This window comes from Phyllostomus hastatus, unplaced genomic scaffold, assembly GCF_019186645.2.
Source record: "Phyllostomus hastatus isolate PE091 unplaced genomic scaffold, TTU_PhHast_1.1 phas_contig_86, whole genome shotgun sequence".
Classification (NCBI taxonomy): Eukaryota; Metazoa; Chordata; class Mammalia; order Chiroptera; family Phyllostomidae; genus Phyllostomus; species Phyllostomus hastatus.
The window spans coordinates 72,091,432-72,107,643 of NW_025333977.1; positions in this window are offsets into that span (position 1 = coordinate 72,091,432).

The window sequence follows — 16,212 nt, forward strand, 5'->3', positions numbered from 1 at the left end:
CACCAAAGCAGTAATTAGAGGATACTTTATAGCCCTTATGGTTTATACTAGGAAAAAAAAATGTCTTAAATCAACTCTTCAGTGTCTTCTTTTAAAAAAACAACAATACGGCCCTGGCTGGCGTAGCTCAGTGGATTGAGCGCAGGCTGCGAACCAAAGTGTCGCAGGTTCGATTCCCAGTCAGGGTACATGTCTGAGTTGCAGGCCATGACCCCCAGCAACCGCACATTGATGTTTCTCTCTCTCTCTCTCTCTCTCTCTCTCTCCCTCCTTCCCTCTCTAAAAATAAATAAATTTAAAAAATTAAAAAAAAACATAACAACAACAATACAACAAACCTGAAAACTATAGTAATGAGACAAATAAAATTCAAAGAAAGTAGAAGAAATGACAAATATCAGAACAGAAATCAATAAAATAGAAAATTAAAAACAATCCAAAAATGGAAAAACTTCAGACATTTTTTGAACTATGTTTTCAGGGGATATTGATCTCTGAATTGCACATATTTTCCCAATACTTTCAAAATGTCATCTTTTATCTTACACCTTGCAGAGTTCCCATTATATTTTTTGTTCTTCTTTATGTAAAGTTCCTTTCTTCTCTGTTTGCTTACTAGATATTTTCTTCATCTTTCTTTATTTGCATTTTGGGTACTATATGTCAGAAACATTTTTTCCCATACATTCCCTGTTTTGAATAAGTTTTTTGGATCTGTGGTTTATTTTCCAATAATTTTTGCAAATTGTTGGCCATTATCTTATAAATTTTCTTGCAACCCATTCTCTCTTTTTTTTCCTTCTAGAATGCTAATTACAGAGAAGATAGAGCCATCGTATATTATCTCACACTCTTAGACACTCTGGTTTGTTTATATATTCATGATTTTATTCCTTTTTTATGTTTTATCTTGGATAATTTGTGTGAGCAGATCTTCAAGTTTACTGTTGTTTTCCTCAGATGTACCCAGTCTGCTCTTGAGTTTATCACAGGAATTCTTTATTTCTGGTATATATTTCTATAGCTAGCATTTTCTTTTGACTTTTTGTGTAGTTTCTACCTCTTTGCTGAGTGTATCCATTTTTTTTATGCAAGTTGCTTACCTTTTCCACTGGCTCCTTTGTCACATTAATCATAATTATTTTGTGGTTCCTTTCTGATATATCCAGAAACTGCATACTCTTTGAATCATTTTGTTATTTTTTACCTTGATAATGTTTTCTCCCCTGCTTTTTTGTGTACCTCATTAGTTTTGATTTAGTAGCATATACTCTGTGAAGAAGAACAGTAGGAAATGAGATATGGTAGTTATTCCTGGGGCACCTGTGCTTCTGTCAGACCATTAATGAGGATGGTGCTACTGGGCTGTTGTTACTTTATGTTTAGAAGGGGGCTGGTGGTGCTAGAAACTTTTTTGCAGGGTTCCTGCTTCACTCTCATATTATAGTGGTTACTGCATATGATTGCCACATGGACGGTCTTTCTCTATGGTCCCCCTGCCCCGTCATTGGTGATAGGTTGGTGTAGCTCTACACAGTAGAGCCAAAAGGTGTTCTCTATTTTTGATCAGAGTGAGTCTTAGGAAGGCCTTGTGTCCTTGGTCCTCATGGGTCTCTCAGCTTGATCTCTTAGCATTCATGTCCCTCCTGTCCACTGCAGTCATACTCTGTCTTCTACCTATGATTAGGTCTTAGGTGGGAGGGTTCTTTCTGCCCCATCATTAGCAGTAGTATATTTTTTCTTGATGTTGGTACATACACTTGAGCCTAAAGATAGAGGTTTTTTTTCCTCTTACCCTACCTCATCAGCAATGCATCATTGCTTGTTTTGTGGTTTTGGAAGTGTATTCTATCCATATCCCAATGGCAAACACATTTTATTTCTATCATTCTATCAGCGGGAGTGGATTTTATAAGAACATTGTGGGTGAAATGATTTGCTGTTGCTGTATCATCAGCTTAAAGCCTTTACATCCTATAGAGGGGATTAATATTATACCTGTCTTCCAGCAGCACCCAATCACACCCTGCACACCTGTGTCACCAAGTATCATCTCTCCCCAGGCTCATGTCTTTTTTCCAACCTTTATTGTGAGCACTGGTAGAGGCCTGTTGAAAATATCTTGAGGTTATTTATAAACATTCCCTGTTTCTAGTGCTCCCAGGTATGGCAAGTTGATATGCTAGCCCACATTTTACTTTTAAGATTTTATAAAAGTATCAACTAATTTTATGTTACCCGCATTTATGGCAATCACCTCTTTCTCCCATACATTAAAAATGATGTATTCCTTCTCTCCATGGAGGGGATTTTCACCTCTTAAAATACAGGGTTTCTAATTCCCTTCTCTGAGAGGCTCAAGAAAAAGCATTATTTTGTAGATTATTTGTTTTTTCTCATTTTTTATATTGGGTATGACATTCTTATAACTTTCTACATCCTAAGTAGAAGCAGAACTGTCCTTTTATATTTTGTTTAATAATTTTATGGATTTTCAACAGTCTATGCATAGAAGCAGGACCTTTCTATATCATATTGACCAGAGATTAGATCCTGATATTAAACAAAATTAAGACACATTAGCCATCTGGTGAAAAGGTAGAGTGAGGTGTTGTTTTGGAGGTAACACATTCTGAATGAAGATCATACTTTAATGTGTTTGTAGCATGGTTTATAATCATCATATGCTTCAATATTTTCTGAGCATTGCTTAAATGGAAATGATCCCTAAAACCAATTAAAATCAAGTTAAATGAAATCAAAACTTGCTTCAGCCCCTTTTCTAATTAGACACAACTCCAATTGGCAATAATTTTATAAGTAGTAGCTTTTGGCTGCCAAGCTTTATTTTAGCTTATATAATGGACAATGGTAAAAATATTGTTCATTTATCTAGAGAAAATAACTCAACATTGAAATTCTTAGGAACTTTTATAAAGAGACATAACTAAATAGCCTCAGTTGTTATTTAGGTATTAATCTATTTTCATCATCCAGGAGTCAAAAAACATTTTCCTAGCAAGGAAGCACTTGTTTGAACATTCTTATCAAGCCCATCTTAATCTTACCACTACAGCAAAGAATAGTTAACTATCTTTTCCAGTGATAGGTAGGTTGGTGCATTTAAAATAATTCTGAGAGAATATCTTAAGGAAGGTACAGGTCAAGTTTATTATTAAAATCAAAATATGTATGGTATTTGTTATCATCTCTTTAGTTCATTCAGTCTTTTAACTAATATTTATTCATTATCTGTACTGTGCAAAAGTCAATATTAGGTACAAGGAATAAACTGATGTGAACAAGTAGATATGGTAGCTGTTTACTTTTGCTTATATTTCAGTGGAAGAAAAATGTGTATACAGAAAATCACGCACTGTAATATGCTACCATATGGAACATACATGATCATATGATTATTAATTAGGCAGGGAAAGAAAAACTATGTCTCTTTCTGCTGGATTATTCACTGTGGAACACTGGACTAGGCACCACAGTCATTATGTGTTATGCTGCCAACATCCAAAGAGATTTGAACTTCTTAAAATGGAAGGGAGGTTCTATTTGAAATCTAAAATATAGCTGTCAGTTTCCTTATAAAATACATGTGGCAAAGTTTGTTAATTCATGTGGAATAGAATACCTTTTTTTTTCCTGAATGGGCATTATGATTGATATATTGAAAGCAAATCTCAATCTCAAGAAGCAATCGATATAAAAGTAAGGGTGGCAGATATGCATAACAAAGTAAATTGATCTCAAATGCAATCACATATATTAGAGGGTTATTTACTTTTATTTCCAATAACTTAGATGCTGTGTGATAAATAAGTCCACCTGAAGAAAGGCAAACTGAACAGTGGCTTTCTCTCCAGGCTGGAAACCTCAAGTTTCCATGTTAGTTTCTGAAGTAACATATGATGGGATTAATACCAGCACATAAAGAAAATAATGGTTTTCTAATTTATCAGCTTATTATGATGAGTGAACTCACAGCGAATTACCAAATATATACCTTGCATTTTCAAATAATTAGCTTCTGAACACAAGGAAGGTTCTTTTTGGATAACACTGGTTACAGTAAAAAGTGGATATATCTCATGGTACTCATATTCTTATATGTAGAAGAAGGACAACAAATAATGAGAAGAATAAATTTTAGGTAGTGATAAGTGTTATAAAGAAAATAAAACAAAATAACTGAGAGAGAGATTTGTTCAGAAGTCCAGCTGTTTAACAAGAACAGTTTGTGCGTAACCTGGCAACCAAGGAAAGTGGACTGCAATGCACATGGGTGAACAATGATGACTTCACTGTGCTAGTCAGTGGGGGCAGTAGATGTCATTGAGTGAGCATATGCACTCTGTGGCCATCACATTCAAAATGACTGAGTAGAGCAACAAATCTGCATCAAATTTTATATTAAGCTTGAACATTCTTCTGTGGAAACTATTCAGATGATTCAGGAGGCCACAGCTATGGGCAACTGGTGATTGGTAGCTTCATCATGACAATGCACCCACTCATTCATCATATCTCCTGCACATTTTTTGGGCAAAACATCAAATCACCCAAGTGACTCATCCCTTGTAAAGCCCAGATTTGGTGCTCTGTAACTTCTGGCTTTTCCCCAAACTAAAATCACCTTTAAAAGGGAAGAGATTTCAGACCATCTGTGAGATTCAGGAAAATACAATGGGGCAGCTGGTGACAATTGGGAGAACTGTATGAGGTCTCCAAGTGCCTACTTTGAAAGGAACTGAGGTATCGTTGTCCTATGTACAATGTTTCTTATATCTTGTATCTTCTTCAATAAATAGCTCTAATTTTCATATTACACCTGGATACCTTCTAGACAGACTCTCTCTCTTCATATATATAAGTATATAAATATATATATGGAGAGACAGAGTGCTATACATATATATTATATATATTATGTACATGGCAGGAGCTGAGAATGTGTTTTAAATAAATTGGTCAGAAAAGATGACTGTAAAGATAAAATTTGAATGGTATTTGAATGAGTCAATGAATGATGATGGAAACCAGCCTGCCTCCTGGAGGAGTATCATACCAGGTACAGGCAAATAAATATATACAATCTGTGAACAAAAATATACCTAACTCTTTTAATTCACAGTAGAAAACACAATTTAGTCCAAGTGAAGAGAATAAGAGAGAAAGTGTTAAGATAGGTATTAAGGTGCAGAAATAATTAAAGAGCTGATTTTATATAGCCTTAGAGCATTCTAAGGAGTTTAACTCCTAATTACTAAAGGAAATCATTGGATACTTTTGTATAGAGAAATGAGGTTCTCTGAATTACAATTCAATCAGCTTACCTTTAACAAACTTGTACTCGGGGTCATGTATTTTTTGTGAAGCTGGGAATGTAAAAACATATGACTTGGGTCCTCTCATCAAGTAATTGAATCTATTGGTGTTTTACTTTCAAGCAGACCAGTGAAACTAGGGCCACACCTGTTACTCCACTAATGTGTTTTGTTTCCCAGGCAGGGACTTGGAGTCATGGTATTGAAGACTAGTATGTTTTAGACTTCTTAACAGCAGTAATTTCTCTTTATCACTGCCTCTGTTATTGTACAAGCTCTAATTTGAATAGGTGTTATTATTGATTGTTGACTAATATAAGTTCTAGTGATTTCTGTTTTATTTATTCTAGTTTAAAAAGAGCTGAATTCTTTAAAAGAAAACTAGAGGTATTTGCTAGTGGTCTAAATAATTTTTTAGTGTGTAGGTAATTTCTGATGCATCTACTTAAATGCTATGAAAATATCTTTCCCTTCTCCATCTTTACTTTTAAAAATATTTATAAATGACTAACAATTTTTATAAGAGTCTTAGCAAGAAAAGACAAAGAAAGCAAATGTTGTATTAGTATGCTTCTTTTTTTGGTTCTTAGGGGTTTTTTAGACAAAAATTTGCTTCACTACAAGAATATAAAATATTCTGCAAAGTACCGATATAATTCAAATTATGTTACTGCTTATGTTTGTATTTTAATAATCAAGGAAGAGAATGAAAAAGATGCAGAAAAACTTCTTGAAGATAATAACTGGATGTTTCCCTTGAAGGCACAGAATAACTAATATAGTGGAGTGAATAAGAGATATTCATCATTTTCTCCCATTTGTAATTTCACATCACGGAGAATGTTTATGGAACTTCAAAAGTAGCAGGTATAAAGTTTAACAAAATAATGTTAAATTTAGTTTTCTTTTCTTCTTCTTCATCACATGTCATTATAAGTCTGCTTAATAATTTAGTGCCCAGCAATAACTCTTTCAAAAATGTATATTTGTTTTCTAAGGGTTAAGCAAAAGGCAAGGGAAGCACACTATACACTTCTAAAACTGACATGCTAAAAGACACAAAGCTGTGCCTAACGCAACAGCACTGGTATGTAAAATATAACATGCTAACTTTGCTTGCATAGTACAGTGGTCATGCAAATGTGCTTTCAGACTTCCCACTACACACAGTCCAACTGACCTCAGCTGCCGGGTCTGAAGTCCCTTGCTGCACGCGCACCGAGGACACTTCCCACGGGCGTAGCCCAGCCTGTGCCTGAGCAGTGCAGTGATTCTAGGACAGACCCTTCTTTGGCATGTGTGATACTCCTCTGAAGGCAAACTTTGAGTCAAGGATTTCTAACAATTCTGCCAAACCTTTCTCAATCTGCACAGCCCTTGGGACCACCCATCCACCTTCCTTCACATAGGCTCTCACTTGCACTGCAGTCTGAGGGCTGCTCCAGCCTCCCCCAGTTTCCTCCTCATTTTTTTCTCACAACTATTTATTCTCATGAAGTACTTGCATGTTTCTCCCTATCTTTGTGTCTACAGAGAAAAGCATTCAGGCTAAAATAAGTAGTTAATATTTTTTCAGAATAATTTCATGTATATGACCAGTATGATCATAAGAGCTGTGGGAGAAAGGCAAAAAAAGGATTATTGTCATTTGACAGAGGAAAACAAGAGATGGTCAGTGGCATTCTGGAATACGGGTAATTCAAACATGACAGGTCATAGCTAAAAAGCCAGTCTCAGCAAAAAGTGACATTCTTCAGTTATTAGTCTATTTGGAATGAATTGAACATAAAATTTAACATTTAAATAAAAATGGATTAATAAATTCACTGGTCCCAATTTCCTTTATATGAAAAATAATTTAAAGGAATAGTCCACAGGCATTAGATGCCACTGCATTTATGCTGTTCCTCACAGATTCACAAAGTGGAGCAATGATAATAATATAAAGAAAAAATACTAAAAGAGCGAACAACAGTGTAACATTGCGTTAAATATTAAATCAGAATCAGTATTTTTCTGGTCAAGTCTATCCTATTTTTCAGTAATTTCAATCACCTTAACTTATCAGTTGACTGACCCAGTCATATCAGTGAGCACAATGATCTTTAGCAGAACTTGGTAGACCTGTCACTATTGGTGGTCAGACTGGGCAACCCCTGGGACCGGGCTTCCCTGGATTAGTAACCTCAGACAGGGTTTAGAAGGATTAGCAGAATCCACGTGGTGGGCAAGGGGAAAATATCATACAAAAAAATATGTATGTGTACACATTTTATATCTCAAAAATATATTTAGTTTCTGTACTCTGCTTGCTTTTTAAATGTAATATTTAAGTATGTTCCTATAACTTTAAATGTTCTTTGAAAATATGTTATTTTACTCCTGTGAGAAGACACACCCTCAGAGAAGCTGAGTAACTTGATCAGATCACATTGTTGAATTAGTGGGGATATAAATGTTACCTTCTTCCTAGTGCTATTATAATGATCTAGTTAATCCATGAACTGCACTTAGAATGAAAACAAATGCATTGGAAGCATTCAACCAATAGCAGTAATTATCATTAATATTATAATAGTTGAGCCCAGTCTCTCCTTCTATACTTTTCTATGATATAATATTATTTTAGTTATGCAGTTTATTTATTCTAAATAAAATATGTGTAGGTATTTTGAGAATAACATATGATTTTTCACAATGAATTCTTCAAAAGAAAATAGTAATGTGAATGTAGTGAATGTAATGTGAATATATATAATATATAATATATAAAATATATAATAATTAAATATATATAATTAGCTTTGGATGCCACTGCATTTATGCTGTTCCTCGCAGAGTTCAAGACACCTCAAACAGAGCAAATGAAGGATGAAGACAGTTAGCTGGGTTATTCAGCCTCTTGGGCAAGACTTGTGGATATGCCCAAGTCTTGGGCAAGTTTGTTGTAACTGGTTTTGAGGAAAACACATTAAGGTTGATCATAGTGTTTCTTTAGTTCTATTATGCCTCGTTTAGAAGATGCTATGATAGGTTCACTTATAAGAAATTATTCTTCTTTTCTATTTAATAAACAATTTTTAATATTATGACAAATGTTACTTGAATCATAAGGGTGGGGAGTAATAACTGTCTCAGTGAATCCATGTAGAACCAAATTAGAAATTTGAAGAAAATGAAAATTCTGTATTTGTCTCCAATGCTTCTTGAGTACTATATTTTAAAAAGACAAAGAAAAAGTAAGATGGGGAAATGTACACAACTTTCTAAGTCTGCTTTAGTTACTATGTTTTGTCTGAATTTTACCCACAGGGTGGCTGTCATCCATCAATTTGGAAATATGCTTCTATGAGACAGCAACTCCATGAGTTTATCTTGTTCTTTCAAGAGCCTATCTACCGATCAAGGTTCACATCATACCTTCTGACCTTCTCCACAGCAGATATGAGATGATTGCACTATGAAGGTTACTAAAATGATTAGTGAGCGGTCTTTCTCAGGATTAGGCTAGCAACAGCTTGTGAGAAACATGCAAGACCTGGGATTGTGGCAAGAAGAAAGGCAGACAAGGTACTGGAAATAGTAAAGTATAAGGAGGTGAAAGCAGAGGAAGAGAAAGGGGCCAGTAATTGTCCCACATCTCATATCACATTGCTCACAGGTTCTGCTTCAAGGAGTATGTCTGCACTGTTTAGCATCCTGAGTTCTGTCCTTCAAACACAGATCAAATTACTGTGCCAGTCTGTTCTCTTCCTTGTGAAATGTTCCCCTGATTCTGGATTCTGTGGATGGTGTAAAGCTGGCCTACATGAAGTCAGTTCAGGCTTGTCTTCTTCTGATTAATGTGGAGGAAATGGTTAAAATATTCTTTTTGAACGATACTGTATGGACTCACTGTAATAACTGCTGCCTCAATATATGCTCTTTTCTCCAACCTTCTTTTTCAAGTTAGAATCTGTACCACAATTAACAACACCCATGTTTGTAATGTGACCACAGAGCTGAGATAACTATTTAGTTTTAGACAATGACAAAGCTTAGGATAACCTAATTTATAGCAACTCTTTTTTCTTATAAATTGAGACTTTTTTCATTAAGTTCGTTAATGAAATGTCTTAGTTTGGGCGCTAGTTTTCCTTCATATCATTTTCAGAATAATAAATCATCTGACATAGTAGAAGGAGTCAGAAGCCAAGAAATGTGGGTCTTGTCACCAATAATGGTAACCAGTAACATGCCTTTAGTTCAGTTCTTACTCTCTGAGCTATAACTCCTTGGAGTTAGACTAACTCATCTCTACAGTCCTTTTTAGTTGTTAAATTCTAATATTATAAAATATTATCTCTTGTTCTTGTTCTCTAAAAACATAGGCTATTATTAGGTTGTAATATAAAAAGCAGACAGAAGCATAATATATTAAACAGAATATGGAATAAGAATTAAAGTGATTTTAGGTTTGCTGCTTTTACCAGCTGGCTGCAGGATGGCAAATGAGTGATTAAAAATTTTCATCCTGATCTATAAAATGTAGATAACATCAATTTCAGAGTATTGGTGCTAAGGAGGAAATAAGATACTTTAGAAAAAATAAACAAATCACTCTATGAAGCAAAAACTCGTGGAACTGGAAGATAATGATTACTTATCCAATGAAGAACTTTTAATGTATCTTAAACCCCACACTTGATTCCTTATAAATCACATCTGTAAGTGCACATTTTTCTTGAGGAGTTACATTTTGTTTATTTTAATGTAGGATGGCATTTGCCTTTGTGTTTTTGGTTTCCCAGAGATGGAATCCTTTTGTGCAACTTTTACATGTTCAGGCCTAACAATTTTAGTTAATGTCCCTAAGTATGTCCTCCTCTTACCAACCTCCAGATTGCCTCAAGGTACTTTTCTATCTCTAACGCCCTTTTTTTTTCCTTGGCTTATTCCATCAGTTTTCACAATGCAGAATTATATTAAGGTTTGAATTAACCCCTAATTTTTCTATGTCATTAATCACTAGCCCAGTTAATTGCAATATGTCTGTTAGGACTCCAGTAACTATGAGGAATACAACTTTGCAGCATATCAATCATATTTTTGTTGCATTTATTAGATTTTTTAAAAAATTATATGTACAATCTTATACTGTCACACTTTTTTGATAGATAAACCATACTTTTTAATTTTTTTATTTCAGAATTTCAGTAAAGTTTTCAAAATATTACAGATAATTCCAGATACCATTCACTTATTTGCTTGTAATGTTCACATTGTGCATATCATAGCACAATTATCCAACTAAGATATTGAGGTTTTGTTTTTTTTTAACAATTTATTTATTTATTTTAAAGGGGAAGGGAGGTAAGAAAAAAGGCAGAGAAACATGAATGTGTGGTTGCCTCTCGTGCACCCCCTACTAGGGACCTGGTACACAACCGAGGCATGTGCCCTGACTGAGAATTGAGCCAGTGACTCTGGTTCACAAACTTGCTCTCAACCCACTGAGTCACACCCGCCAGGGCTGAGTTGGTTTTAAGTAAACTACAGAGTTTATTCCTATTGTGTCTTTTTCTATTATCAATGAAATATTTTCTCTTCTAGGATCCAGGATACTGCATTGCATTGAGTCATTATGTCTCCATTTATTCAGTTGTTTATCTACATCAATATAGAATTATAAATATTCATTTTATTCTATGAATTATTATGTAATCCCATTTTTTTCCAGCTTAGTCACTGGGAAATCTTTCATGTTGTTCCCTATGACTTTTGGATGTGTCCCAATTCTTTTTTGAGTTTTTCCTTATTTTGTCAAAGATAAGGAAGGATCATCTTTTATTTTCCCTACCCCATCCCTGGATTCAATTTTTTTTTCTCCAAGGAGCCCTAATCTTTATTATAGGATATTGGTGTTGAGAAACCAATATCTGAGTGCTAGGGGTACTAATTGCCCCTAGGATATCAATGTTTCTTTGCCCTCTCAGTGATCAGAGTTAGAAAACATAGGGATGTTGCTAATACATTTAAACACACACACACACACACACACATTTAAATTTTTATTTTGATTAATTTCTCATTTATTATATTGTAGAAAGACAGGCTTTTTTTTTAACACTTTGTACAAAGATTTCATGAATTGCTTCTCCTATATCGGAGAAATCCATAGTCATCTTTCTTGGAGACAGCCTTTGAATCAGACATTCGAATCACCATGCTGGAAATAACAGCTGCTATAGCTAACCTTCTGGAAGGTGTCTCACTCAGCAAAGGCATGTTGAGGCTTCTTTAAAACTTGTAACATTTTAAAAGATCCATCTTTTTACCTAATGCCTATGAATGGTAATAAAAAAAGAATCCAGGAGATGTGTTATTGACTTGATTTTATTTGAGAAGGCTAAGTTTAATGATTTCAAACTCCAGCCTGAAATCATTCTGTAGAGATTCAAAGAAACAGCTGCATTCTCCTCTCCAGCTGACATTCTCAGGTACAGAAGCTTGGACCTGTTGTCTTTCTGGGACCCAGGCAGTGACTGCCCTAACAGTCATCAGTCTATATGTATGCATGTATCTATTTAAATGTATATATTTAAAAGTCTCAAGTTCTTAATAACATCTGTGATTCCAGTTCAGTGCCACCAGAGAGTTCATTTTAGTCCGTCCCTTTTCTGTAATTTCTTTTTGCAGTGGGAGTGAGCTCACATTTTTCACAATGTATTTTCTTATTTGTTCAACCCTAGCATATATATAAAACATTAAAAATTGCTCACTCATAGCTTCATGAAAAGCCACAAATTTTCTGACTAGAATATACTATCTGTGTAGAGTTATTTTAATCTTTAGCCTTATAGTGAAATACTGTTCCGCTTTTATTCTTTTATGGGGGTAACTGTTATTTTTATTTATTTATTTATTATTTATTTATTTATTTTATTATTGTTCAAGGACAGTTGTCTCCATCTTCATCACACCACACCTTCCCCTACCCCACTCATCCCCACCTCCCACCTATTGGGAACCTCCCTACCTGGTTTCAGAAGCTGTAACCCTCCCAGGGCTAAGGCTGAGTGAGTGACCTTCCGACCATAAGCCACTAAGGTGACACAGCTTATCTCACTGGCAGGGGTGCCATCTCTGTTCCCTTTACTTCACCCTGCCTGGCCCCAGGCAGATTACTGGTTAGCCAATGAAGGGTAGGGTTCCTCAAGGGAAGGATGACCTAAGACAGGCTCAGTCATGAATGGGCCCTTCAGGGAAGGACTTGGGGGGCTATAGCAAAAGGAGGTGGTGGACACTCGCCCCTTGGCTTTGACATAGCCTGAGTCCTCATTCTGTCTGTGAGAAATCTCCTAATCTCTTGGCTGCCTTACTTCTCCTGCTCGAACTAAGCCTGAAACAATGACAAAGGGTGGTGCAGCCCTGTGCTAAAAAGGGTGGGTTCCCCAGGTGATCGATCAGGCCTAAGAAAGAATACAGAAAATGCTATGAAACCTGATTTGCTAAGAATGCTCTCAATTTAATGGTAAAGATCCAAGCAGGAAATGAGTTTGTTTCCCAAAGTTTTGTAGCCCTTTAGCTAACAGACCCTGACTCAGAATAAGCCCTCGTAGTTCTTTGTATGTTATCTATCGTTTGATCTTTACTGCCTGACAATGATTAATGAGCTTCACCTGTATTCCTGTGCAACATGAACCCAAGAAAAGCCCATTGAGGAAAAGTGTCTTGGCCTTTCTCCTTTGAGAGATCGGCCACCTTTCCTCCCCAAGCAGATCATGTCTTGGTAGGCTTATTCTCATCTGTGCCAGCCAGGGGTAGGGGACCCTGTGGGTGGAGCCCTCCCACACCCACCTTCAAACCTACCCCCTCTGGCTTTGTCCATATGTCCATTATACATGTTCCTTGGTGGCCCTTCCCCTATTATCCCCTATTACCCCTTTCCCCCTTCTCTCTGGTTACTGTCAGTGTGTTCTTTATTTCAATGCGTGTGGTTGTATTCTGCTTGCTTGTTTGTTTTCTAAGTTACTTAGGTTATCTCTTTTACTCCCTGTCCCCTTTGGTTTCACTGTTCTTGATTGGCAATACACTTAGGCTTCATTGTTGTAGTTGGTAATCAGTTCTCCTCTTATCATAGTTGATTTTTAAATGCCACGTAATAAAATTCACTAATTGTGTGGTAGACAATTTGTGGGCTTTGTATAAGCATAGAGTTCTACATTCATTACCACAGGCACAATAAAGAACAGTTCCAAATGTCAAAAAATCCCTTTATGAGTCAGTTGTGAACATCAACAAGATGACACTTCAGACACTACCTGCTAAGTCCTAATAGCCTATTTCTCCTCTGTCCTGAACCTTCAACTCTGAATGGGAAAGTGGGTTATGAAAAGGAAACAAGTCCCAACCAACCTTAGCCCTTTACCAGTGAGCAGACAGGGCACAAACAGCCTTCCCAGGATCTACAATTACTTTATATCAAGTGAGAAGAGATTGTTATTAAATAGAACTGAAGGTTGAAGTGTCAAACCATCTCTGTTCTTTTCTTCTATAAGTTAACATAGAAATGTTTGCAACTTTGTATTATTAAAAAATTAAAGGAACTACCCAAGGTTCAAGCAAGGAAAGGAGAGTAAATGAGTAGATTTTAGAGACAGTGGGAAGCAAAATGAAATGTTTTGTGAATATACATCATGATTCCTGTATGTGTAGCATATTAGTATAAATTCTATAACAAGTACCACATTCCTCCTTATGTGTTTCTTTGTAAAGATGTACCATAACTGATTTTAGTCCTACTCTACAGACATGTAGATTATTTCCAATCTTTATTTGTTATGAATACTTCTAAATGAATAACCTCTTATGTATGTCATTTTGAAATAGTATCTACCAGCAAGAAGCATTCAGAGGCATGAAATTGCAGAGGTAGGCCTTGCCAAAATGCCCTCTGAAGGGTTGTAGCAATTTGTATTTTCATCACCAGTGTGCCCATATCTTACAATGAACTATTGAAATGTTAATTTTAGTCATTCTGATAGGTTTTTAAAAGATAATTTGTAGGGAATTGAAATCTTTTTATATGATTTGGAGCAATTATACAAATTTTCTTGTGAAATGTCATTCTATATTTTCTCTTTGCATATCTTCCTTGTGGTCTTGTTACTAATTTTGAGGAGCTCTTTTATATATTAGAAAATATACTTTGTGGAATTTCCCACACAGATGCTTGTAATTTGATTTTGATTATGATGGGCTTTATGTTTTTTTAGTTTTTGCGTAATTGAATTTATTAGTATATTGTATATAATGGGTAAAATCTCTCTGGCCCAATATGTATGTATAAATATATTCCATAATTTCATCTAATATTTTAATTTTTTTACATTTTAATATCAGGTTTATTTAAAATTTTTGTTACATAGCATGAAATATACCTGCCTTTAATTTTTTTCAACTATCAGGTCTATTTCTCCAAACTATTTCACACATAATTTTTAAGTGAATTTAATTTTGAATTCATTTAGGACATTTTACATTCCCAAATATATTTAGGCACTTCTAAGCCTTCTTGTCTGCTCTTTAATCTATATCTTTGTGCATCAGTATTTTCTGTGGCAGACTCCAGCCAGCAGAGTCCTCCTGTTGGGACTGAAGAGAATAAATGCACAGGAGACAGCAATCCTGTGGAGAAAAGGGGAGCGGCATGGCCACTCTCTCAAGAGGAGAGCACCCCAACCTTTGCCTAGACAAGCTTTTATTGTTCTTCTCGGTTCTTATGTCAAAGAAAAATTTATTATCTATTACATAGATTATTGTCATATACATTTTAGGTACAATCAAGGAAATGAAAATAACATGTGCAGAGGGGAATGGCGGCGAGCCGGTTAGCTCTGTCCTTGTGAAAATTCACACGGGCTTTGGAAATTACCTTGAAGATAGACAATACACATTTGTTGTTTTAGAGCAGGGTGGTGGAGTTTTAGCAAGAGCAAGCCATAACAGTCTATATACATTTTCTAGGCCTGATTCCCATGGGAAAACTCGGTTTGAAAGTCTGGCTCCTGCCCACCACTTCACTTCTGTAGGTTTTCCATACAGAGCTGAGTCACATTTGCCAGAATGAAACAAACCAGTCCCCTACAATTTTACTATATCAATTTCTGTTTACTTTATAATGTATACATACATTTATATTTGCAATTTTAAAAGAAAAATCAGGTAAGATTAGTAGAGCTCTTTGATTCTATGATATTACTAATACTTTTCAGAATTTTGCATTCTTCCTTTTTACTTTTTTTAAAGACTTTATTTATTTAATTAATTAAATCAATCAATTAATTAATTATTTTTTATTTATTTATTAGAGAGAGGGGAGGAAGAGAAAAAGAGAGGGACAAAAACATCTACTGGCTGCTTCTTGCACGCCCCCAACCCTGGACCTGGCCTGCAACCCAGATATGTTCCCTGACCCGGAATCGAACTAGTGACCTCTTGGTTCTCAGGTTGATGCTCAATCTACTGAGCCACACCAGCCAAGGCTCCTCCTTTTTGTTGCTTAACATTAGATTTTGAGCAATTGAAGTCAGAAACTAAGACTTAAAATATTTATATTTAACACAATGCCTAACATAATGCCTAATGCCTAAAACTCTATAAGTAAATCATGGACTGTTTATTGAATTAAATTGTAGTTACTTGTTTTAAAATCATAGCACCACAACACTGGTCCTTCATCTAGGGAATTAGCTAGGCGATGACAATCTGAAATTTTTGGGCTAGATACCTGCCAGACAAAAAAGCACTGAAGACTTGAGATAACAGAAGCTCACTGAACTGGGGTGATTTTGATGATAGCAGAGGCAACTACATTTCTGGAGAAATATGTTAG